The 24,587-nt window shown below is 44.6% G+C and overlaps 1 long non-coding RNA gene across 4 annotated transcripts in view; it reads left to right on the plus strand.

Annotated features, from left to right (window-relative positions):
- LOC109746822 (uncharacterized) overlaps positions 1-24,587 on the plus strand; it is a 43,817-nt gene that overhangs the window by 14,413 nt on the left and 4,817 nt on the right. The window contains exon 5 of one of the 4 annotated variants that reach the window (XR_012188093.1): positions 20,145-20,584. The exons of 2 other annotated variants lie outside the window; for them this stretch is intronic. This is a non-coding gene — a long non-coding RNA (uncharacterized lncRNA). Of the gene's footprint in view, positions 1-20,076; positions 20,585-24,587 lie in introns of those variants that run through there. One more of the 4 variants, XR_012188092.1, reaches the window with a different exon arrangement.

Here is a 24,587-nt window from a genome sequence, read left to right on the forward strand (position 1 = left end):
CTCGGAGGTGTCGTGCGTTCGGTACTTGGATCGGTCGGATCGTGAAGACGTACGACTACATCAACCGCGTTGTTCTAACGCTTCCACTTTCGGTCTACGAGGGTACGTGGACAGACTCTCCCCTCTCGTTGCTATGCATCACCATGATCCTGTGTGTGCGTAGGATTTTTTTTTGAAATTACTACGTTCCCCAACATGTTGAGCATGAAAGGGAGGTGCAACAGCAAATTTTAGAAGAAGTACCAGAAGTTGAGGCACAGGATGTGCCAGAAACTGAGGCCCTTAGTAGGTCTACAAGACACAAAAAGTCAGCTATTTCTACTGATTATAAAGTTTATAACACCGAAATAGTTCATACAGAAAAAGATCCCACCTCATATGAAGAAGCCATGAGAAGCCCTCATTCATCGATGTGGATGAAGGCAATGGAAGACGAGATGAAATCAATGAGTTCCAAAGATGTTTGGGACTTAGAGGAAATTCGTAAAGGAGCCAAAACTGTAGGCTGCAAATGGGTCTACAAAATTAAGTATGACTAAAGGAAATGTAGAAAAGTATAAAGCACGGCTCGTGGCAAAAGGATTTACACAAAGAGAAGGGATAGATTACAATGAGACATTTTTTCCAGTCACATGTAAGGATTCCTTCAGAATCATAATGGCATTAGTTGCTCATTTGATTTAGAGTTACATCAAATGGATGGTAAGACGGCATTTCTGAATGGTGATTTAAAAGAAAAGGTCTACATGAAACAACCCAAGGGTTTTATCATGGAAGGCAAGGAAAATATGGGATGCCGCCTGAAGAAATCCATTTATGGATTAAGACAAGCCTCTAGACAGTGGTATCTAAAGTTTAATCAAACGATTAAAAGTTTTAGATTTAAAGAAAATATTGAGGATAATTGCATTTATGCAAAATTTAAAAATGGGAAATATATTTTCCTAATCTTGTATGTGGATGATATCCTGCTTGCTAGCAGTGATGTTAGTCTAGTACAAGAAACAAAGAAGTTATTATCCTCATTGGGCATAGAAATTCACCGAGATAGGAACAATTGAGTCTTAGGACTATCGCAGAAAGCATATTTAGAAAAGGTTCTTAAAAAGTATAATATGCATGCGAGTAAAGCCACACCTGCTCCTATAGTTAAGGGCGATAGTTTTGGGAAATTCCAATGTCCCAAGAACCAGTACGAGATCGATCAAATGAAAGCAGTACCATATGCTTCGGCAGTTGACAGCTTACAGTATGCACAAGTGTGCACTCACCCTGACTTAGCCTTTATCACCGGGGTACTCGGTAGATATCAAGAGAATCCAGGCACAGAGCACTGGAAGATGGTAAAGAAAGCATTGCGTTATGCGCAAGGCACGAAGGACTACATGCTAATATTCAGGAAAAGTGATTCCCTAGAGATAAAAGGGTATTCAGACGCAGATTTTGCAGGGGACAAAGATGATAGAAATCCATGTCAGGATACGTATTCACCATCGCTGGGGGAGCTATTTCGTGGAAAAGCTCCAAACAGTCGATAGTTGCATCATCCACGATGTATGCAGAATTCATAGCATGCTTCGAAGCCACGGGGTAGGTGATATGGCTAAAGAAATTTATACCCGACTTGAAAGTGGTAGATTGTATTTACAAACCACTAAAGATGTACTGTGACAACCAGCCCGCAGTATTCTATGCTCACAACAACAAGTTGAGTAATGCTGCCAAAACAATAAAGATAAGGTATTATGTTGTGAAAGATAAAATCCAGGATCAAACTATAAGTCTCGAGCATATAAGGACAAAGGATATGCTTGCGGATCCGCTAACGAAAGGCTTACCACCCTGTGTGTTCAAGGAACACTTAGCCGGCATGGGTTTAAGGGAAAGCCTTATGATTCCTGGATAGGCCCAAAAGGAACAAAATTTGTTTCTAAACAAAACGTATGTTGTAGCTGTATGATTCTATCGGCAATTAAGCTGTGACGATGAAACATGCTCTATGTATCAATATGTGATGAAACAAATAAACTAAAAAGTATAAGGTTAAAAGTAAAGTTGAGATCAAGGGGGAGAATGTTAGGTTGATCTCTCTTCCGTTCGAGCCCAACGGGTCGAACGCGCCCTTGCATCGTGCCTTGATCGGGGGCGCCCAACCAAACCATGGTTGGTGGGCCCCTGTGACCCGTGCTATATAAACAAAGGTGGGGGCTGGGGCACGACTAACGAGGTTAATCGCTGCCACAACCCCACCGACACTCCCTATCGATCTAGGGGGTTAGCGCGGTGCTCACGGGAAGCACACCGCCGCCGCCATCTCTCTGCCATCACTGGCCGCTACTTCACCATGGCCGGCACCGGCTCGAGTTCATCAACCCAAGGAGAAGGTAGGTTCACCGGAATGATCTAACCGACCCGATCCAAAGGATCTATCAATTACCTCTCGTAAGCTTCTCCAGAGGTTGTGATCTGAGAGAGACGTGGGTGGTGCTCGAGAATGATGCAACGGTGGAAGATGAGGTGGTGGTGAGTGCACCCATGGTGCTATGCAACATGACGGCAGCGATGGTGGACATGATCATATTTCAACACTGACTCACCGTATAGCTCCGTATTTTGCCTACTTTGACCGGTCAAACTGCCTTAATGCAGTGTTGTTCTTTTATACAGAAGCACGCAGCAGACTGCCTTAATGCAGTGTTGTTCTTTTATACAGAAGCACGCAGCAGGCGGCACGCACTGTGCACACTCACGCTACGCACCAGCACGGGTGCCCGCAGCACGCACGCATTGCAGCCGTCTACGCCCAAGTCCCTCCACTCCACTGCTTCGCCATGCAGCCCGTGGAATCCTGCCTCCCCAACGCGTCTGCCGGCCGAGCCCTCTCGCCATGTCTTCCACGTGGTCACCTCGACCATATATCTCCCGGCCTTCAGGGTTAGTTTGGTTTGTGTCTTGAGCGCTTTGTGCCTGGCCTGAGTCCTCCCTGAAATTTGCCTGGGTGTTGTTTGGTTAGCAGCCTGGAGATGCCTGTACGAGCCTGGCCTGGGAGGTGTTCTTTGTGTTTAGCCTGGCTGGAGAAAAGTCCGCATGCACTTAGCCGGGTCCAAAAATGCATGCATGTGAATAGCCTGGCCCAGGCATCTGAATATGGACGTCTGGCCTCTACCACACCTGTCTGGGATTGCTAATAAAGTAACTAGCATATGTATGGGGTCCACTTGATAATCTGCCATGCCAGGCGCCAACCAAACACTGCCATCCCACGCAAGCCTGGTCAGGCAGAAAAGCAGCACCTCCCCAGGCTCAGTCCAGGCACAGGTTTATCCCAGACATGAAGTTGTGGATGCAAACCAAACTGACCCTCAGAGTCTGGTTCGCACGCCGCCTCCTGCCGCTGGGCGCGACCATACAGCTTCTCAGTTCTCACCATTCACAACATGTGTGTACACACACAAGCAAGCACAAGCACAACTCAGCACGCACGCACAGCAAGCAGCCGCCGCCTGGCATGGCTAGCGAGAGTGGACGGTGCCGGGGCGCACGTCGTGTTGCCGGTCATCCGGGACAGGGCCTCACGAGCGATCGTTGTGTCGCAGTACTGATCGATGCCGGCGGATGTACAGGAGCCGCGAGACGAGGCGGCGCAACACATACCAGCTCTCTGTTTGCATGAGACGGCCACATGAACGACTGCGGCGGCACCCACACCGGTCGCTCTCCTCGCCGTGCACACGCGCCATTGAAAGATCGTGAATGTCGCCTAGAAGGGGGGTGAATAGGCGCTTTAAAATAATTACGGTTGAGGCTTGAACAAATGCGGAATAAACCTAGCGGTTAATTTGTCAAGCACAAAACCTACAACAACTAGGATCACCTATGTGCACCAATAACTTATGCTAAGCAAGAAAAACTACTTAGGTGATAGCAAGATATATGACAAGAAACAATATGGCTATCACAAAGTAAAGTGCATAAGTAAAGGGCTCGGGTAAGAGATAACCGAGGCACGCGGAGACGACGATGTATCCCAAAGTTCACACCCTTTGCGGATGCTAATCTCCGTTTGGAGCGGTGTGGAGGCACAATGCTCCCCATGAAGCCACTAGGGCCACCGTAATCTCCTCACGCCCTCGCACAATGCAAGATGCCGTGATTCCACTAAGGGACCCTTGAGGGCGGTCACCGAACCCGTACAAATGGCAACCCTTGGGGGCGGTCACCGAACCCGTACAAATGGCAACCCTTGGGGGCGGTCACCGAACCCGTACACTTTGGCAACCCTTGGGGGCGGTCACCAGAACCCGTCAAATTGCTCGGGGCGATCTCCACAACCTAATTGGAGACCCCGACGCTTGCCCGGAGCTTTACACCACAATGATTGAGCTCCGAACACCACCAACCGTCTAGGGCGCCCAAGCACCCAAGAGGAACAAGCTCAAGGGTACCAAGCACCCAAGAGTAATAAGCTTCTCAACTTGTAACTTCCACGTATCACCGTGAACTCAAACCGGTGCACCAAATGCAATGGCAAGGGCACACGGAGTGCCCAAGTCCTTCTCTCTCAAATCCCACCGAAGCAACTAATGCTAGGGAGGAAAATGAGAGGAAGAACAAGAAGGAGAACACCAAGAACTCCAAGATCTAGATCCAAGGGGTTCCCCTCACATAGAGGAGAAAGTGATTGGTGGAAATGTGGATCTAGATCTCCTCTCTCTTTTCCCTCAAAAACTAGCAAGAATCCATGGAGGGATTGAGAGTTAGCAAGCTCGAAGAAGGTCAACAATGGGGGAAGCATACGAGCTCAAAGGATAAGGTAGAATGGGGAAGAAGACCCCCTTTTATAGAAAGGGGAAAACCCAACCGTTACCCCCCAAAACAGCCCCGCAGAGAGCGGTACTACCGCTTGGCCAGCGGTACTACCGCTCCCCCTTGCGGTACTGCCGCTGGGCCCAGAGCGGTACTACCGCGGTGGTCAGGGCGGTACTACCGCACACGAGCGGTACTACCGCCTCCACTACCGCGGCTAGTACCGTAAAACCCGACACGGAAAAAGACCCCTCGAATCGAGGCGGTACTAGCACGAAGCCGCAGCGGTACTATGGCTGGGGGCTACCAGCGGTACTACCGCTGTGGAGCGGTACTCCCGCTTGTAGCACCCAAGCGGTACTACCGCTCCGGCCCGTGGTACTACCGCTCCGGCCCGCGGTACTACCGCTTGGACCAAACAGAACTGCCAAAACTTCTTCATATGAGCTCCGAATTGAGCAAACTCAAGCTTGTTGGATACAAGACGACGAGTAGCATCAAAACAAGGGAGGTATGCCAACAAATAGAGGAGTGAAACCTCCAACCGAGAAGAACCGACATAACCTCCAACATCGAAAACATCAGTGAAGATGCGAGTGAACTCCGTTTTCGATGAACTCGAGCTTGTCATCAAGATGACCATAAGCTCCAAAACTCACAAAGAGAAGAACCAATAAAGATGATGCAAGGATGCAATGGTTTGAGCTCTCTATGAACGATACGATCAAGCTACTCATCGAGAGCCCCCCTTGATAGTACGGCAATCGATCCTATAACCCGGTCTCCCAACTACCATCATGAGACCGGTAAAATAGAAAACCTATCAAGGGCAAACCTTTGCCTTGCACATGGTCCACTTGAGCTAGATGATGACGATCTTGACTCCCTCAAGTTGGACCACCTTTCTTGGTTGCGTTGGCTCGATGAAGACTAGTTGATTGCTCCCCCATACTTCACTATGGGTGAGCCACTCTTCCACACATCTTCACAAGTCCAAGATATTTTGGGACAGCTGGCGCGTAGCACAGCAACGGTCGGAATTTTGAGTATCAATTTCCTCAGGGCTATCATGTTCCTCGCTTGTAGGCAATCCGCACTAGCGAATTCCTAACTCCTCAGTCAGAACAAATTCCTCAGAGACCATAAGAACTTCGTCTCTGTCACTGAAGAATATGACTGAACTGTATCAGATTTCCAATGGTTTCACTCGAAGGGATTGGTAGGTGTAGGATTTTGAGTTGAGCATCACTTGGAAATTTTTCCTTAGTATTTCCTCGACCCCCTTTAACAGTACGGTGTTTCCTATGACTCAAGAAAGAGAAAATGAAACTACGAAAACAAAAGTCTTCACGCTTCATGTTCCTCGAATGAATACCAAGTCTTCAGGGTCACACCAATTTCTTCACTTTCAAAGTCTTCAGAAATCCAAAGTCTTCAGTAGAGGACATTCATTTTTAGGGGTCGACTTTCTCTGTAAATATCAAACTCCTCATAGACTTATAGACCTGTGTACACTCATAAACACATTAGTCACTTAACCTATAAGTCTTCAATACACCAAAATCACTAAGGGGCACTAGATGCACTTACAGTCTCCCCCTTTTTGGTGATTGATGACAATATAGGTTAAGTTTTCAACGGGGATAAACATAAGAAGTGTAAATACTGATATTGAGGAATTTGATTGCAAGATATAGACGAACTCCCCCTGAAGATGTGCATAGTGAGGAATTTGCTTTTGAAGCAATGCACACTTGAAGAGTAGAATCATGGAGATCTCCCCCTCTATCTTGTAATTCATACACGCATTTGACATATAATATGAAGAATTTGAAATGCATGATGAAATATGGTGACTGATGTAATTCAGCATGCGTGCATTAGCATTAATGAGGAATAAGCATGCAGAAAAGCTCAGCAAAAGTATCAGGCCACGATAGAGTTTAAGTTTACAACTCGATCAAATAAAGTCTCAGAAGAACGAGAGTTGCAACTTTGAACAAAAACGCCCATATAAGTAGACCCGCTTGAAGACTAACTCAAATTCCCCCCCCCCCCTTTGTCATCGAGTGACCAAAAGGATCGAAAAAATGAGGACTAACGCCCCTGAAGAATATCATGTTGATGGAGGAGCGCCAACGTTGTTGGGGTCGTTTGTTGTAGTAGGGCCTGCCGTAGTGTCGTCCAAGTCTTCATACTCGTCGGTGTCGCGTGATGAAGAACATGAGCTGGCCACCAAGGAAGGAACCTTGACCTTCTTGAATTTCTTTGGTGGAGGTGCAGACCAGTCAAAGTCCTCCTTGAGACCCATTTGCTTCAGATCATCTTCACCATACAAATGTGATAAGACAACCCAGGTGCGACCGAAGACTTCATGGGGTAGTAATGGTTTTTCTTCACTGCATTATGTGTAGCAGTCATGTTGTGAAGAATAGAACCAAACTGACGCTTAACCCATTTATGGTTCCGATCCACCTTCTGGTGAAGACTAAGAAGAAGCTCATGGTCAGTCATCACCCTTGGAGTTGTGGCTTGAGGATTTGGCTTGGATGCGTTGGCAGCTGAGTCATGAGTGGCAGAGTCATCATTGGTGGAATAAGATGCAGCTTTGCGAAACTGACCATCCAATGGACGAATGCCTTCATCAATAACAGTAGGTGCCTTGCCCTTTCCATCAGCCGAGGAATATGTCCGCTTGAGGACTTCAATTGGGGGCAAGTAGCTGAGATGATTCTGAAAATCAGCCTTGTAGTTGAGTGAAGACCTTGTTCTGAGGAATCTCATAATCCAAGGAGCATAAAGCTTCAACTCAAACGGAGAGAGTGCAACATTTGCCAGAGTCCTCTTGAAGAAATCGTGAAAATTGACAGGAATGCCATGCATGATGTTGAATAGCAGATTCTTCATGATGCCAACAACTTCCTCATCGGATGAGTCGTGGCCTTTGATAGGACTCAAAGTCTTCGTCAGGATGCGATAGACAGTTCTTGGCACGTATAGCAATTCCTTCACGAGGAATTTTGTCCTTGGGGCTTGACTGGGCTTCAGAGGCTTCATTAGCACTTACATATAATGGGCAGTGAGTTCGGGCTCATGGTACAGACAACGAGCTCCTTCAAGGGGAGGACTGATTGGCAGGGCATGAAGTAATTCAGAGGCCGGTGCTTTGTAATGAGTGTTTTCGGTCATCCAGTCCAACACCCAAGTGTTGATATCGTCAGCATCACCGGTGACGTGCAGTGTTGCGTAGAACTGAAGAATAAGCTCTTCATTCCAATCAACAATGTCGGAGCAAAAGTTGAGCGGCCCTGCATCATGAAACACACTGAGGACAGGGTTGAAGCATGGCAGGGATTCCATGTCCACGTGAGGAATATGCTCGTGGTCGAAGACTTTATCCTTGTTGAAGAGCAGTGAAGAATAGAAATTGGCCTGGCTGGCAGTCCAGAAGCGCTTCCTTCTAAGACGAGCAGAGTCATATGGATTGAAGTCAGTGAAGAACACATGCTCGCCGAAGAAGTCATCAACCTTGAATTTCTGCTTCTTCGAGAAGGGATCCTTTGGTTTGGGGTGAGGAGTATCAGTCAATTGCATCACCACCTGAGGAATCACAATCTCAGGTTCCACAGGCTGAGGAATTTCAGCTTCTTCTTCAGTGGCAGCCTGGGTCTTCACTTCTTCATTAACATTTTCTTCAGCACTAGTGGCTGGAATCTCTTCATGGGCAGACGGGGTTGCACGAGGTTCTTCAGATCCCATTTGTACTTCAATATTGACAGGGGACTAAGGAATTTGTTGCAGAGGTGTGAACAGAGGAGAGTTGGGGTGCTGACTTTCCCAAAAGTCATCATTCAACACTGGTGTAGTGCATCCAATGTCCATGTCTTCTTCTTCTTCCTTTTCTTCAACGCCGGCCTCTTCAGCAGTGAACTGAGGCATGGGTGATGAGACTAGTGGGGTTGAAGGGATTGCATCCACTTCAATTTCTTCATTCAACTGCTCTGACGAAGCAGCACAAGGAATGTCATCATCTGATCCACTTGGGATCTCATATTCTTCATCAAAAGGAACAAGGTCCTTTGATGGCATGGATGAGACAGGAACAACATCAATTGGATTTTCATAAGAACTAGTCATAGGCTTCATCTTCTTCGGAGCTGAAGAATCTGATGAAGTTGATGCCTTCCTTTTCTTCACAGCTGCACGTTCTGCAGCCTTGGTCTTCTTCACATCTGATGCAGATGGAAGGATTGGAGTTGGAGTAGGTGCAGGAGGAGCAGGGGAATTTGGTTCAATTACTTCAGGCACAACTGTTGCAGTTGCCCTGACTTCTTCATTTTCTTCAGGCACAGCCATTGTAGCTTCAGCTGTCCTGGCATTTTCTTCAGGCGAAACAATAGTGGTTGCCCTGGCAATTTCTTCAGCGGCTGGAATGCAGTCATCAGCCCTGGTACTCTGAGTTTCTTCAGCAGCCTGATTTTCATCAGCGGTGCTGGCATGTTCTTCTGTAGGCTGAGCAGATGCCTCAGCCTGAGGATTTTCTTGTTGCGATGGGGCTGCAACATTGGAGGTGAACTTCTCAGTTATCTTCACAAATATGACTTTGGCTCCAAGCCAGTCAGCATAGTAACGATCAAATTCATCACTCAATTTCTTGATCTCTGCTTGCAAAGCAACGAGTTCTTCAGGTGAAAGCTTCAGAACATTTTGCTTCAGAAAGCGCTCTTTCTTGTACTGCGCTTTCTTCACTCTCCTTCCTTGTTCAAATTTCCATTTTTCCTCTTCAATGAAGGCAGTCAAAACATGACTTTGACCAGGAGTGAGGTTCATCTCCGGCAAAGGTGTGTTGGGGTCCTTGTGCCATAGGTCGATGAAGTCTAGGATCAACTTTGGATCCACTATCATTGGCACATTGCTGCCTTTGGCTCTAGCGGCCTTGATCTGCCTGTCTCTGATGATTTTGGAAAATTCCTCATCATCAGCTTCGTCATCTTCGGACAGTACTTGAAAAGCGACCTGCTTCTTGTGAGGACTTGGTCGAGAGCCTCGTCCAGCAGTGGTCTTTTTCTTCAGCAGAGAGGGGCCTGTTGAGGAATTTGGTGTAGCTGAAGAACTAGCAGAAGCTCCTGAGGCAATGGAGATGCCTGTCGTCCTTTGGCACGTGGCGAGATGCACAGGTGCTGAGGATTTTGACGGAGGAGCTGGAGCAGCTTGAGGAATTGGCCATGAGGGCTTTGAAGAATCTGGTCGTGAGGGCATTGCTAAGGAACTTGGCCGTGAGGGCATTGAGGGTGAAGCACTTGGCTTATGAGCAGGCTTCTTTGCCATGGCCTTCTTTGGCTTGCTTGCAGAGGCCTCAACAGTGGTAGCAGCAGCAGCAGAGTCTTCATTAAATTTCCTCACTGCTTCTTTTGCCTGTTTGGCCAGTTTGGCCTGGCGCTTGGCCCATTCATCAGGATAGTCCTCACCGCGTTTGAGGCTGGTGGGATCTGCTACTTGGCCAGGTGCCAATGGAGGTCTTGAGCATGGAGGGGTAACAGCGAATTTCTTCATGTATTTAGGAGTAACATATCTGTACTCCCTCCACTCTCTTGCCCATCTCCTCTCAATCTTTTGAATGCGCACCTTGCGCTCATTCTTGGTTTCCTCAGGGGGTGTGCAGTACCCAGCATAGATGTCATCAGGGATTTCAAACGTTGTGTTGACCTCAGGCCTCTTTCCTCCCTTCTGTGGCTTCTTACCATCAGCCATTTTCTTCAGCTGAGGAATCTGAGCAATGGAATTCTCTGAAGAGGTGTGCAACTTTTCTTCGAGGAACGCTGCAAATGAGTTAAGTTGATGAGAACCTAGAGATTCAGCAGCTGACATGAGTACCTGTCAACAGAGTATAGTTGCGAGGAATTTGGAGAGGTCATATGCGTTCTCAGAAGGTTTTGCAAAACGAACAAGTTTGAGGAATTTGACCAGATGAGTCTTGAAGAATTTCACTAAGCTTTCTTTGTCTTAGATTCCAGAGTTTTACAGATTGAAAAACCCACACAATTGAGGAATCTTGAAGAAAAACGTTGCTTAGGGAAACAGATCAAGAGCAGATGTTATGTGAGGTGTTTAGTGTGTGAAGATTTGAAGAATAAACACCTTTTGAAGATTTTGTAGAAAACATTCGAATCAACGAGGGTAGTAAAAGTAACTTTTAATTACCCTGGACGAAGAACACGACGAACTGGGAAGTGTAGATGTGAAGTTCGTCAGTTCAGATCTTCCACGCCCTAACTTGGCAGAGGAAGACAGCTACGGCGACGGCGGAGTGAAGAAATCCGCAGCCGGCGCGAGTACGACGGCAACGAGGTCGAGGCAGTGAAGCTCTTCCTCACCAGCGATGATGAAGTAGCGGCGACGCTAGGTTTTGGGAAGCTTGAGCGGGAGTGAGGTCGAGCGGAGTAAAAACGAAATGAGGAAGGGGAGGGGTATTTATAGTCGTAGTGAAAAACTGTTCGCCCGAAGAAATTGGACGAACGTGCCCCTGACCCTTCTCATTCGCTTGACATGTGTCACCCACATACTGAGAGGTGGCGATCGTGTGAGATCATGGATGAATAGATAAGTATTATCATGGGATGTGGAACAGTTTGAGCGGCAACGCCGAAATTTAGATAAGATAAGTTTAAAGTTCCGTTCGCAAATTCTTCATCTGACAAGGACACAGTGAAGATTTTGAACGAGTTTCAAATAGAACGCACATGAAGAATTTGTGAATAGATTGGGTTGAGTATAGCATAGAGGGGAAGGGTCCGATCACATTCACTTAGCAGAATTTTTTTTTTTGAAGAAATAGCAATAAGTGAATGCTATAGAGGACATAAACTCATATATATATATAGCCAATGAAGAAAAACGACGGAAACGGTGAAGACATTGCAAAGTTTGAAGAAATAGAACAACCGAGGAATTTCAAAAATGATGAAAAACTCAAATTGATGATTTTCAACTTTTGGTGGTGGCGTGACCCACCGTGTAAGAATGATGATTTCAGACACCGCGTACAATTGTCGTAGGGCTCTGAGAATCAAATTCTTCGTTAATTTCTTCACACTTAGAGTGTTAGTCTTCATTGATTGAAGAAAAACGTTTCTTCATGTGTTGCACATCTAAGTCATCGATTTTGCATAAGTGTTAGGATGAGTGTCCTTTTCAAAGAACATTCGAAGATTCTAAGATATTTAGCTCACACCGCAACTTGCTAAATCTCTTCTCATCCAAGGGCTTTGTGAAGATATCGGCTAGCTGTTCTTCAGTCTTCACATGCTCAATAGAAATGTCACCCTTCAACACATGATCACGAAGAAAATGATGACGAATCTGAATGTGCTTTGTCTTCGAGTGCTGAACTGGGTTATGAGCAATCTTGATGGCACTCTCATTGTCACAGTAGAGAGGCACATTCTTCACGTTGACGCCATAGTCCTTGAGAGTTTGCTTCATCCATAGCAATTGAGCACAGCAAGAACCAGCAGCAATGTACTCAGCTTCAGCAGTAGACAGTGATACGCAGTTCTGTTTCTTCGAGGACCAGCAGACCAAGGATCGTCCGAGGAAATGGCATGTGCCAGATGTTGACTTGCGGTCCACACGATCACCAGCATAGTTAGAGTCTGAATATCCAATGAGATCAAAAGTCGAGCCCTTGGGGTACCATAATCAAAGTGTTGGTGTGTGAGCTAGATATCGAAGAATATGCTTCACAGGCTTATGGTGTGATTCCTTTGGTGTAGCTTGAAATCGGGCACACATGCAAACACTAAGCATAATGTCTGGCCTAGATGCACATAAGTACAATAAAGAGCCAATCATGGAGCGGTATACCTTTTGATCGAAGTCAATACCATTTTCATCAGTGCATAGATGGCCATTTGTGGGCATAGGAATTTTGACGCCTTTGCAATCTTGCATGCCGAATTTCCTCAATACGTCCTTGAGGTATTTCGCCTGAGATATGAATATGCCATTGCGCTGTTGACGAATTTGAAGACCTAAGAAGAATTTCAATTCTCCCATCATAGACATTTCATATTCCTCCCTCATCATATAACCAAATTCGTCAGTATAACGTTGGTCAATACAGCCAAAGATAATATCATCAACATATATTTGGCACACAAACAATTCACCATCATAAGATTTAGTGAAAAGAGTAGGGTCAAGTGAACCGGGTTTGAAGCCTTTCTTCATGAGGAATTCCTTCAAAGTATCATACCACGCCCAAGGGGCCTGCTTGAGGCCATAGAGGGCCTTATTGAGTCTGAAGACTTTGTCAGGATTCTTTGGGTCTTCAAAACCTGGGGGTTGAGCAACATATACTTCTTCCTCAAGCTTACCATTGAGGAATGCACTTTTCACATCCATTTGGTATAAAGTGATATCATGATGGTTAGCATAAGCAAGTAATATGCGAATAGCCTCAAGTTTAGCAACAGGTGCAAAAGTTTCATCGAAATCAATTCCTTCAACCTGTGTGTAGCCTTGAGCTACAAGCCGTGCCTTATTCCTCACCACAAGGCCATTTTCATCTTGCTTGTTGCGGTAGATCCACTTTGTGCCGATGATATTGTGCTTGCGAGGATCTGGACGTTTGACCAATTCCCAAACGTTGTTGAGCTCGAACTGATGTAATTCTTCTTGCATAGCTTGAATCCACTCAGGCTCCAAAAATGCTTCGTTTACCTTAGTGGGCTCTGTGATAGAGACGAAAGCAAAGTGCCCACAAAAGTTAGACAAATGTGAAGCTTTTGAGCATGTGAGAGGACCTGGAATGTTGATGTCGCTGATGATTTTCTCAATCTGCACTTCGTTTGCGATGCGAGAATGAGCTGGTTGTCGTCGAGGAATTTGATCAGCATTTTCTTCAGCACCATTTTCCTCAGGTGCATCAGCTCGACGTTCTTCACGTTCTGGAATGATTTCTTCAGCTGATTCTTTGGTAGGAATGACATCCTCAGTAGCTTTGAACTTGATAGTTTCCTCAGGTGCTGGTTCATCTATCACAGAAGGTAGGTGCTCTCTTTGCGAGCCATTGGTTTCATCGAACCGCACATCTACAGTTTCAACAACTTTGTGATGAACGTTGTTGAAGACTCTGTAGGTGTGCGAGTCCTTTTCGTAACCAAGCATAAAACCCTCATGTGCTTTCGGTGCAAATTTAGAATTATGATGGGGATCTCTAATCCAACATTTAGCACCGGAGACTTTGAAATAACTCACATTGGGTTTCTTGCCAGTGAGGAGTTCATATGTAGTCTTCTTGAAGAATTTGTGAAGATATACTCTGTTGATGATGTGGCACGCAGTATCAATTGCCTCAATCCAGAAGCGATGAGGTGTCTTGTATTCATCAAGCATAGTGCGAGCCATCTCAACAAGAGTCCTGTTCTTGCGCTCCACGACGCCATTCTGCTGAAGAGTATAAGGAGCAGATGACTCGTGAGTAATACCAAGTTCATCAAGACCAAAGTTCTTGAACTCAATTCCATTGTCACTTCTGATGTGCTTGATCTTCACACCAAAGTTGGTTGAAGCCCTCGAGGAAAATCGTTTGAAGACTTCCTGCACCTCATGTTTGTAAGTGACAATATGCACCCATGTGTAATGAGAGTAATCATCAACAATAACAAAGCCATATAGAGATGCATCATTTGTCACTGCTGAATAATGACTAGGACCAAAGAGATCCATGTGAAGCAATTCAAATGGTCGAGTAGTAGTCATGATACTCTTCGCTAGATGCTTGGCCTTGGTCATCTTTCCAGCTTCATATGCTCCACACAAGTGATCCTTGAGGAATTTGACATTTTCAATGCCAATGACATGTTTCTTCTTCGCGAGCGTCTGCAAATTCCTCATGCCTGCATGACCAAGTCGTCGATGCCATAGCCAGCCTTCTGAAGCTTTTGCAAGTAGGCACACAGCTGGTTGTGGTCCTGTAGAGAAATCAACAATATACAGATCTCCTCTCCTAAAGCCTTCCAAGACTTTGGAATTGTCAGCTTCCATGATCACAACACAACGATACTTGCCAAAGACAACAACCATATCAAGATCACAAAGCATTGAGACAGACATGAGATTGTATCCTAAGGACTCGACAAGCATGACTTTGTCCATGTGTCGATCCTTTGTGATCGCAACCTTACCTAGACCCAATACCTTGCTTTTGCCTTTGTCAGCAAAGTTAATATGCTTCAGATGTGACAGAGATAAGGGAGCATCCATCAATAGATTCTTGTCACCAGTCATGTGATTTGTACATCCACTATGGAGGACCCACTCAGTGGCTTTGGGTTGATCATCCTGCAGATGAATTAGTGCAGCTTACGAACTCGTATACTTCATCAGTGAAGAATATGACATCAAATTCATCAAGTCAATGGAACAGGTAACATAGAGTGAGGATGTGATAAATGAAAGTTCATTTCTTCATGATTAGCTTGCATCCTTTCAAGCATATACAGCTCTCCAGCAAATTCTTCAGACGTTTAAGTGCGTCTGGAGACCTGTCCCTGCATAAGAGGTTAGTTCCTTTTCTTCACCACCCACATCTGAAGGGGTGGCAAAGAGTTCATCATTCTGCGAGCTCCATAAGAGAAAGGTGGCATAGAAGCCATTCCACTTTGTTTCACATAAGAGGGGTTAGGATAAGCATATGAATAAGCAGAGAAATTCTTCGAGGACTTATGAACATAATGGTTAGAAGAATAATGCTCATATTCATAGCCCTTAGCTCTTCCCTGCGAAACAGAGGTGTTAGCACGATGATGTTCATATGAGGACTTTGATCCTTTTGAGGAATTTGATCCATGTGAGGAATTTGGTCCATATGAGGAATTTGATCTGGGGTTCCTATTCTTCACAGGTGGTGTCATGAGGACATTCACCTGAAGATTTTCAAGGTACCTTTTGGGAACCCAGATTTTCTTCATAGGAGAGCCGTTCCTGCAGTTAGTGCCAACATATCTAGCAAATACTTCACCATTCTGATTTTTGAACAGTTTATAGTTGGAGTCAAATGACTCATCAGAAGACTGAGGAGATTCACATGTAAAGCCAGATAAATTGGATGGATCAACTGGAGGTCCCTTTGCAGCAACCCATGAGGTTTTGGGGTACTGCTCAGGCTTCCAATATGTTCCGCCAGCATTGATTTTCCTCTCAAAGGCAATACCCTCTTTCCTAGGGTTCCTGTTGAGGATCTGCTTTTTAAGCACATCACAAAGAGTCTGATGCCCTTTGAGGCTTTTGTACATGCCTGTCACATACAATTCCTTCAGCCCTGCATCATCAGTGATACTAGCAATGTCCTCAGATGAGGGATTAGTGATAGCAGAGACAGATGAAGAATTTGTAGCAGAAGAAGCATTTGAACATTCAAGTGAAGAATTAGCAGTTTCACGTTCAATGCACTTTAAACATGGAGGAACGAATTCTTCCTGGGTAGCGCTGATACGTTGAGCAACTAATGAATCGCGCACCTTCTGAAGATCTTCATAACTCTCCCTTAGCTTTTCAAGATCTTGCTTTCTTTGAAGAAATTCATCAGAAAGCTTCTCATGATCAGATAAGAGAGTGTTATGATGACTTTGAAGATTGTCAAACTTAGACTGAAGTCTCTGAAGATTTTCAGTCAAGGTTTTAGTGCGATCCATTTCTTCACCTAACATATCATCACTTTTGTCTAGCATATTTTGAACCTTTTCAAAAGCCTTTTGTTGTTTCACAGCAATCTTAGCAAGTTTAGAATAGCTAGGCTTGAGGTTTTCATCAGATTCATCCTCACTTGATTCAGAGGAGGGGTATTTGAATACCTTGGCACCCTTTGCCATGAAGCAATAGGTGGGAGTGTAGTCATCATTGCCTTCATCAGCCTTGTTGGTGAAGCCATTTTCTTTAGAGTTGAAGATGGACTTGCTGACGAATGCAGTAGCGAGGGCTAGGCTCGCCACACCAGATTCGGACTCCTCAGATGCCTCCTCTTCCTCATGTTCCTCAGATTCAGCCTCAGAGTCCATTTCCTTGCCAATAAATGCCCGAGCCTTCTTGGAGCTGCTCTTCTTGTGAGATGAAGACTTCGAGGATTTTGATGATGAAGACTTTCAAGATTTCTTCTTCTTCTTCGCGTCATCAGAACTGTAATCCTTGTATTTCTTCTTCTTTGACTCCTTTTCCCACTGAGGACAACCTTGAATGTAGTGACCAGGTTTCTTCTTGTAGTCACTGGATGAGGAATCATTACTCCTTGATGATTTTCCAAAACGACCACGTCTTGAGAACTTCTGGAATTTCTTCACGAGCAGTGCTAGCTCCTGGCTCAGTTCTTCAGGATCACCAAGGCTACTACCAGAATCTTCACCTTCAGATTCAGAGACAGCCTTGGCCTTCAGGGCACGTGATCTGCCATAGCTCAAACCATAGAGATCTCTCTTCTCAGCAAGCTGGAACTCATGAGTGTTTAGCCTCTCGAGGATATCAGCGGGATCAAGTGACTTGTAATCTGCACGTTCTTGTATCATTAGTGCCAGAGTATCAAATGAGGAATCAAGCGATCTCAGCAACTTCTTCACCACCTCATGGTCGGTGATGTCAGTGGCACCAAGTGCTTGAAGGTCATTTGAGATGTCAGTGAGGCAATCGAAGGTTTGCTGAACATTTTCGTTGTCGAGTCTTTTGAAGTGGTTGAAGATATTGCGAAGATAGTCAACTCGAGAGTCACGTTGAGTTGAGACTCCTTCATTGACCTTGGACAGCCTATCCCAGATAAGCTTAGCAGTTTCCAAAGCACTCACTCTTCCATACTGCCCTTTGCTCAGATGGCCACATATGATGTTCTTCGCTTGTGAATCGATTTGCTTGAATCTCTTCACATCAGTAGCGTCCAGAGAAGGTGAGACTGAGGGAACACCATTTTCCACAACATACCAGAGATCGTTATCAATTGCCTCAAGATGCATTCGCATCTTATTCTTCCAGTAGGGGTAGTCCGTCCCATCGAAGGTAGGACACCCAGCAGAGACGTTGATCATACCTGCGATCGACATAACTAAAACTCCAGGTGGTTAAACCAAAATCACACAGAACAAGGGAGTACCTTGCTCTGATACCAATTGAAAGTGCATTAAGTCGACTAGAGGGGTGAATAGGCGATTTTTATGTATTCTTCACTGAGGAATTTCAGGGTGAGGAAATTCCTAAGCGAAGAACTACTTGCAGCGGAATAAGTACTCAGATGTAAACATAGCAGAACATAAGCATGGTCATCATGATGGAATGAAGACAAGCACAGAGTACAGAAAGCGTAAACACAGGATGAAGACAAACAGACTGAAGAAATTGAACTGAGAAAATTGAGAAAGTCTCCAGTCAAAGTCTTCAAACAGATATGAACGGCACACAACACAGTAATGAGGAAATGAAAGTGTTGAGGAAATAGAACCAGTAAGCTCGGTGAAGACAATGATTTGGTAGACTAGTTCCAACTGTTGTGTCAGTTGTATGTCTGGTTGGAGCGGCTAGGTATTTAAACCTGAGGACACACAGTCCTCACCATATTCTCCTTGAGCTAAGGTCACACAGACCTCACCCAATCACTCGTGGTAAGTCTTCAGGTGACTTCCAAACCTTCACAAACTCGGTCACTCGGCGATCCACAATTTCCTCTTGGACGCTCAGACCATGACGCCTAACCGTCTGGAAGAAGCACAGTCTTCAAAGGTAACAAGCGTCGGATCTACGCAAGATCAATCTCTTCAGTGATGCTCAATCACCTTGGGTTTGTAGGTGTTTGGGTTTGGGTTTCCTCACTTGATGATTTTCGCTCAAAGTCCTCGGAGGATGGGATGCTCTCAAATGACAAGTGTCAGTTTCTCTCGGAGCAGCCAACTAGCTAGTGGTTGTAGGGGGTGGCTATTTATAGCCTAGGGAGCAGCCCGACATGATAAGACATAAATGCCCTTCAATGATATGACCGTTAGGTGGGTAGATATTTTGGGACAGCTGGCGCACAGCACAGCAACGGTCGAAATTTTGAGTATCAGCTTCCTCAGGGCTACCATGTTCCTAACTTGTAGGCAATCCGCACTGGCGAATTCCTAACTCCTCAGTCAGAACAAATTCCTCAGAGATCAGAAGAACTTCGTCTCTGTCATTGAAGAATATGACTGAACTATATGAGATTTCCAATGGTTTCACTCGAAGGGATTGGTAGGTGTAGAATTTTGAGTTGAGCATCACTTGGAAATTTTTCCTTAGTATTTCCTCGACCCCCTTTAACAGTACGGTGTTTCCTATGACTCGAGAAAGAGAAAATGAAACTACGAAAACAAAAGTCTTCACGCTTCATGTTCCTCAAATGAATACCAAGTCTTCAGGGTCACACCAATTTCTTCACTTTCAAAGTCTTCAAAAAGTCTTCAGTAGAGGACATTCATTTTTAGGGGTCAACTTTCTCTGTAAATATCAAACTCCTCATAGACTTATAGACCTGTGTACACTCATAAACACATTAGTCACTTAACCTATAAGTCTTCAATACACCAAAATCACTAAGGGGCACTAGATGCACATACATTTTGCTGAAAAAAAACAAAAGTTGACCTCAGAGCAAAAAAGACAAAAATTATTTGCTACTATAGGTCACTATTCCCACTATTTTAGCCAAAAATTTGTCTTTTCTGAAAAGAAGTCAAAGGGAGATTTTCTTTTTCTGGATTTTTTCTCACGAGTACAATAGAAGGTCAAGTTTATTTCAAAAATATTTTCAAGAATTTTTGACTTTTTGTTGAATTACTATTTTTTCTCATATAGGGTGTAGATGTCTCCATAGACCACAAATCCGTCTCCGGTCGCGCTCTAGTTATTTGTAAGTTATCACAATGAGCTGGTAGTTCAATCGACTGGCTCGTCTGGGCGTCAGCGACGACAGGTCCCTGGTTTGAATCCCCACTACTGTTGCATAGTTTTTCCTATTCATTTCTTATTCAACCTACTGATAGTTGGGACCTGCGTAAAGGTAGGGAGAGGACGTTGGCTGACTAGGCTGCATTATTTGCCGTGTAGGTAATTTGACCCGTAAAAGTAGCAAAAATACGAAGCAATACAGTGAGCATATAATTACCTCAAGTTGTATATAGTGATCGTATTGGTCATATATTTTTAAGAAAAAAAGCTTATGATGAGCATCTATTGGAGTCGATCAAGATCTAATTCTAGTTTCTTATTATGTAGTGGAAACGCCTCACAATCTTCAGTTTTACGCTTACGCTTAAGGGAAGAAATGTTCTTGGTGGATGCAGGCCCTGGTACCCCCAAAATTTGTATGCAAGATGAGCTTACAGGACTGCCAATCAAGCGAGCCACCAGGTTTGAGAATAAGGTGGGACGTGATTTGATCTTCATTTGGGCAGCTTTCGCTCAATCCGTGGCTGTAGTGATAAGGCAAATCAAAGGGGTCAAAAAAGACTTTTTCCTCCAACTGGCTCAGAGATTGCATTTGCCCTTAACCGGCAACCTCCTTTGTATCCTTCGTTTAGCTTCTCTTTGCACCACACATCATGAGAATGATATTGAACAAGAGTCAGCTCAGCCTGCCTCTTCCTTTGCTCCCCATTTCTAGACTTGTACAATAACCAAAGTGAGCTTTTGACTCAAATACAGTGACCAACACGTGGCACTGTTTTTACTTTATGGACAACCCCTCGTATTTTTGTTCTCTCGTGGTCGTAATCTTTGAAAACCACGTGTTCATTGTATGGCATCAAATTCTCTTTCTAATGGTAAATAAAGACATTATCCCTTTTTTTACAATAAGAATTTGCCTTTCTTTTTTAGAGCAAGGAAATGATGTTGGCTATGTTGTGAGAAAAAAGCTGCCAAATGATTTGCCTCGTCTCCTGTGACCTTAGGCTCATGTTGGGAACGCAGTATTTCAAAAAATTTACCTACAATCACGCAAGATCTATCTATGTGATGCATAGCAACGAGCGACAGAGTGTGTCCACGTACCCTTGTAGACCGAAAGCGGAAGCGTTAAGTAACGTGGTTGATGTAGTCGAACGTCTTCACGATCTAACCGATCAAGTACCAAACGCACGACACCTCCACGATCTGCACACGTTCAGCTCGGTGACGTTCCTCGAACTCTAGATCCAGCTGAAGCCGAGGGAGAGTTTCGTCAGCACGACGGCGTGGTGACGGTGATGATGAAGTTACCGATGCAGGGCTTCGCCTAAGCACTACGACAATATGACCGGGGTGGAAATCTGTGAAGGGGGGCACCGCACACGGCTAAGAATCAACTTGTGTGTCTATGGGGTGCCCCCTGCCCCCGTATATAAAGGAGCAAGGGGGAGGCCGGCAGGGCCTCATAGGGCGCGCCCATGGGGGGCAATCCTACTCCAAGTAGGAGTTGGATCCCCCTTTCCTAGTCCAACTAGGAGAAGAAGGAAGGAGAGGGGAAAGAGAAGGAAGGAGGGGGCGCTGCCCCTCCCCCTAGTCCAATTCGTACTGGGCCCATGGGGGGGCGCGGCCGGCCCTTGGCTGCCCCTCTCTCTTTCCCCTGGGCCCAATAAGGCCCATTACTTCTCCGGTGGTTCCGATAACCCTTCCGGCACTCCGATATTTATCCGATGACCCTCGGAACTCATCCGGTGTCCGAATAACATCGTCCAATATATCATTATTTATGTCTTGACCATTTCGAGACTCCTCGTCATGTCCGTGATCACATCCGGACTACGAACTACCTTCGATACATCAAATCACATAACTCATAATACATATCGTCATCGAACATTAAGCGTGCGGACCCTACGGGTTTGAGAACTATGTAGACATGACCGAGACCCATCTCCGGTCAATAACCAATAGCGGAACCTAGATGCTCATATTGGTTCCTACACATTCTACGAAGATCTTTATAGGTCAAACCGCACAACAACATACGCTGTTCCCTTTGTCATCGGTATGTTACTTGCCTGAGATTCGATCGTCGGTATCATCATACCTAGTTCAATCTCGTTACCGGCAAGTCTCTTTACTCGTACCGTAATGCATCATCCCGCAACTAACTCATTAGTCGCATTGCTTGCAAGGCTTATAGTGATGTGCATTACCGAGAGGGCCCAGAGATACCTCTCCGACAATCGGAGTGACAAATCCTATTCTCGACATGTGTTCCTCCGGTATTCGGGAGTTGCGTAATCTCATAGTCAGAGGAACATGTATAAGTCATGAAGAAAGCAATAGCAATAAAACTCAACGATCATAATGCTAAGCTAACGGATGGGTCTTGTCCATCACATCATTCTCTAATGATGTGATCCCGTTCATCAAATGACAACACATGTCTATGGTCAGGAAACATGACCATCTTTGATTAACGAGCTAGTTAAGTAGAGGCATACCAGGGACACTCTGTTTTGTCTATGTATTCACACATGTACTAAGTTTTCGGTTAATACAATTCTAGCATGAATAATAAACATTTATCATGATATAAGGAAATATAAATAACAACTTTATTATTGCCTCTAGGGCATATTTCCTTCAGTCTCCCACTTGCACTAGAGTCAATAATCTAGTTCACATCGCCATGTGATTTAACACCAATAGTTCACATCATCATGTGATTAGTTCACATCGTCATGTGACTAATACCCAAAGGGTTTTACTGGAGTCAATAATCTAGTTCACATCGCTTATATGATTAACACCCAAAGAGTACTAAGGTGTGATCATGTTTTGCTTGTGAGAGAAGCTTAGTCAATGCGTCTGTCATATTCAGAGCCGTATGTATTTTGCAAATATTCTATGTCTACAATGCTCTGCAGGGAGCTACTCTAGCTAATTGCTCCCCCTTTCAATATGTATCCAGATTGAGACTTAGAGTCATCTGGATCGGTGTAAAATCTTGCATCGGTGTAACTCTTTACGATGAACTCTTTATCACCTCCATAACCGAGGAATATCTCCTTAGTCTTCTAAGGATAATTTTGACCGCTGTCAAGTGATCCACTCCTGGATCAATATCGTACCCCCTTGCCAAACTCATGGCAAGGTACACAATAGGTTTGGTACACAGAATAGCATACTTTATAGAACCTATGGCTGAGGCATAGGGAATGATTTTCATTCTCTTTCTATTTTCTGCCGTGATCGTGTTTTGAGTCTTACTCAACTTTTCACCTTGGAATACAGGCAAGAACTCCTTCTTTGACTATTCCATTTTGAACTACTTCAAAAAATCTTGTCAAGGTATGTACTCATTGAATAATCTTATCAAGCGTCTTGATCTATCGTTATAGATCTTGATGCCCAATATGTAAGCAGCTTCACTGAGGTATTTCTTTGAAAAACTCCTTTCAAACACTCCTTTATGCTTTCTAGAAAATTCTACATCATTTCCGATCAACAATATGTCATTCACATATACTTATCAGAAAGGCTGTAGTGCTCCCACTCACTTTCTTGTAAATACAGGCTTCACCGCAAGTCAGTATAAAACTATATGCTTTGATCAATTTATCAAAGCGTATATTCCAACTCCGAGATGCTTGCACCAGTCCATAGATGGATCGCCGGAGCTTGCACACTTTGTTAGCACCTTTAGGATTGAAAAAACCTTTTGGTTTTATCATATACAACTCTTCTTTAATAAATCCATTAAGGAATGCAGTTTTGATATCCATTTGTCAGATTTCATAAAACATCGCAATTGCTAACATGATTCAGACAGACTTTAAGCATCGATACGAGTGAGAAAATCTCATCGTAGTCAACATCTTGAACTTGTCAAAAACCCTTTTCGACAAGTCGAGCTTTATAGATAGTAACACTACTATCAGCGTCCGTCTTCCTCTTGAAGATCCATTTATTCTCAATGGCTTGCCGATCATTGGGCAAGTCCACCAAAGTCCACACTTTGTTCTCATACATGGATTCTATCTCAGATTTTCATGGCCTCAAGCCATCTGTCGAAATCTGTGCTCATCATCGCTTCCTCATAGTTCGTAGGTTCATCATGGTCTATTAACATGACTTCTAGAACATGATTAATTTACGACTCTGGTGCGGATCGTACTCTGGTTGACCTACGAGGTTTGGTAGTAACTTGATCTGAAGTTTCATGATCATCATCATTAACTTCCTCACTAATTGGTGTAGGGATCACTGGAACTGATTTCAGTGATGAGCTACTTTCCAATTCGAGAGAAGGTACAATTACCTCATCAAGTTCTACTTTCCTCCCACTCACTTCTTTCGAGAGAAACTCCTCTAGAAAGGATCCATTCTAAGCAATGAATATCTTGCTTTCGGATCTGTGATAGAAGTTGCACCCAACAGTCTCCTTTGGGTATCCTATGAAGACGCATTTCTCCGATTTGGGTTCGAGCTTATCAGGTTGAAGTTTTTTCACATAAGCATCATAGCCCGAAACTTTAAGAAATGACAGCTTAGGTTTCTTGCCAAACCACAGTTCATATGGTGTCGTCTCAACGGATTTGGATGGTGCCCTATTTAACGTGAATGCAGTTGTCTCTAATGCATAACCCCAAAACGATAGTGATAAATCGGTAAGAGACATCATAGATCGCACCATATCTAATAAAGTACGGTTATGACGTTCTGGCACACCATTACGCTGTGGTGTTCCAGGTGGCGTGAGTTGCGAAACTATTCCACATTGTTTCAAATGAAGACCAAACACGTAACTCAAATATTCGTCTCCGCGATCAGAT

The sequence above is a fragment of the Aegilops tauschii genome, chromosome 6, assembly GCF_002575655.3.
Source record: "Aegilops tauschii subsp. strangulata cultivar AL8/78 chromosome 6, Aet v6.0, whole genome shotgun sequence".
Classification (NCBI taxonomy): Eukaryota; Viridiplantae; Streptophyta; class Magnoliopsida; order Poales; family Poaceae; genus Aegilops; species Aegilops tauschii.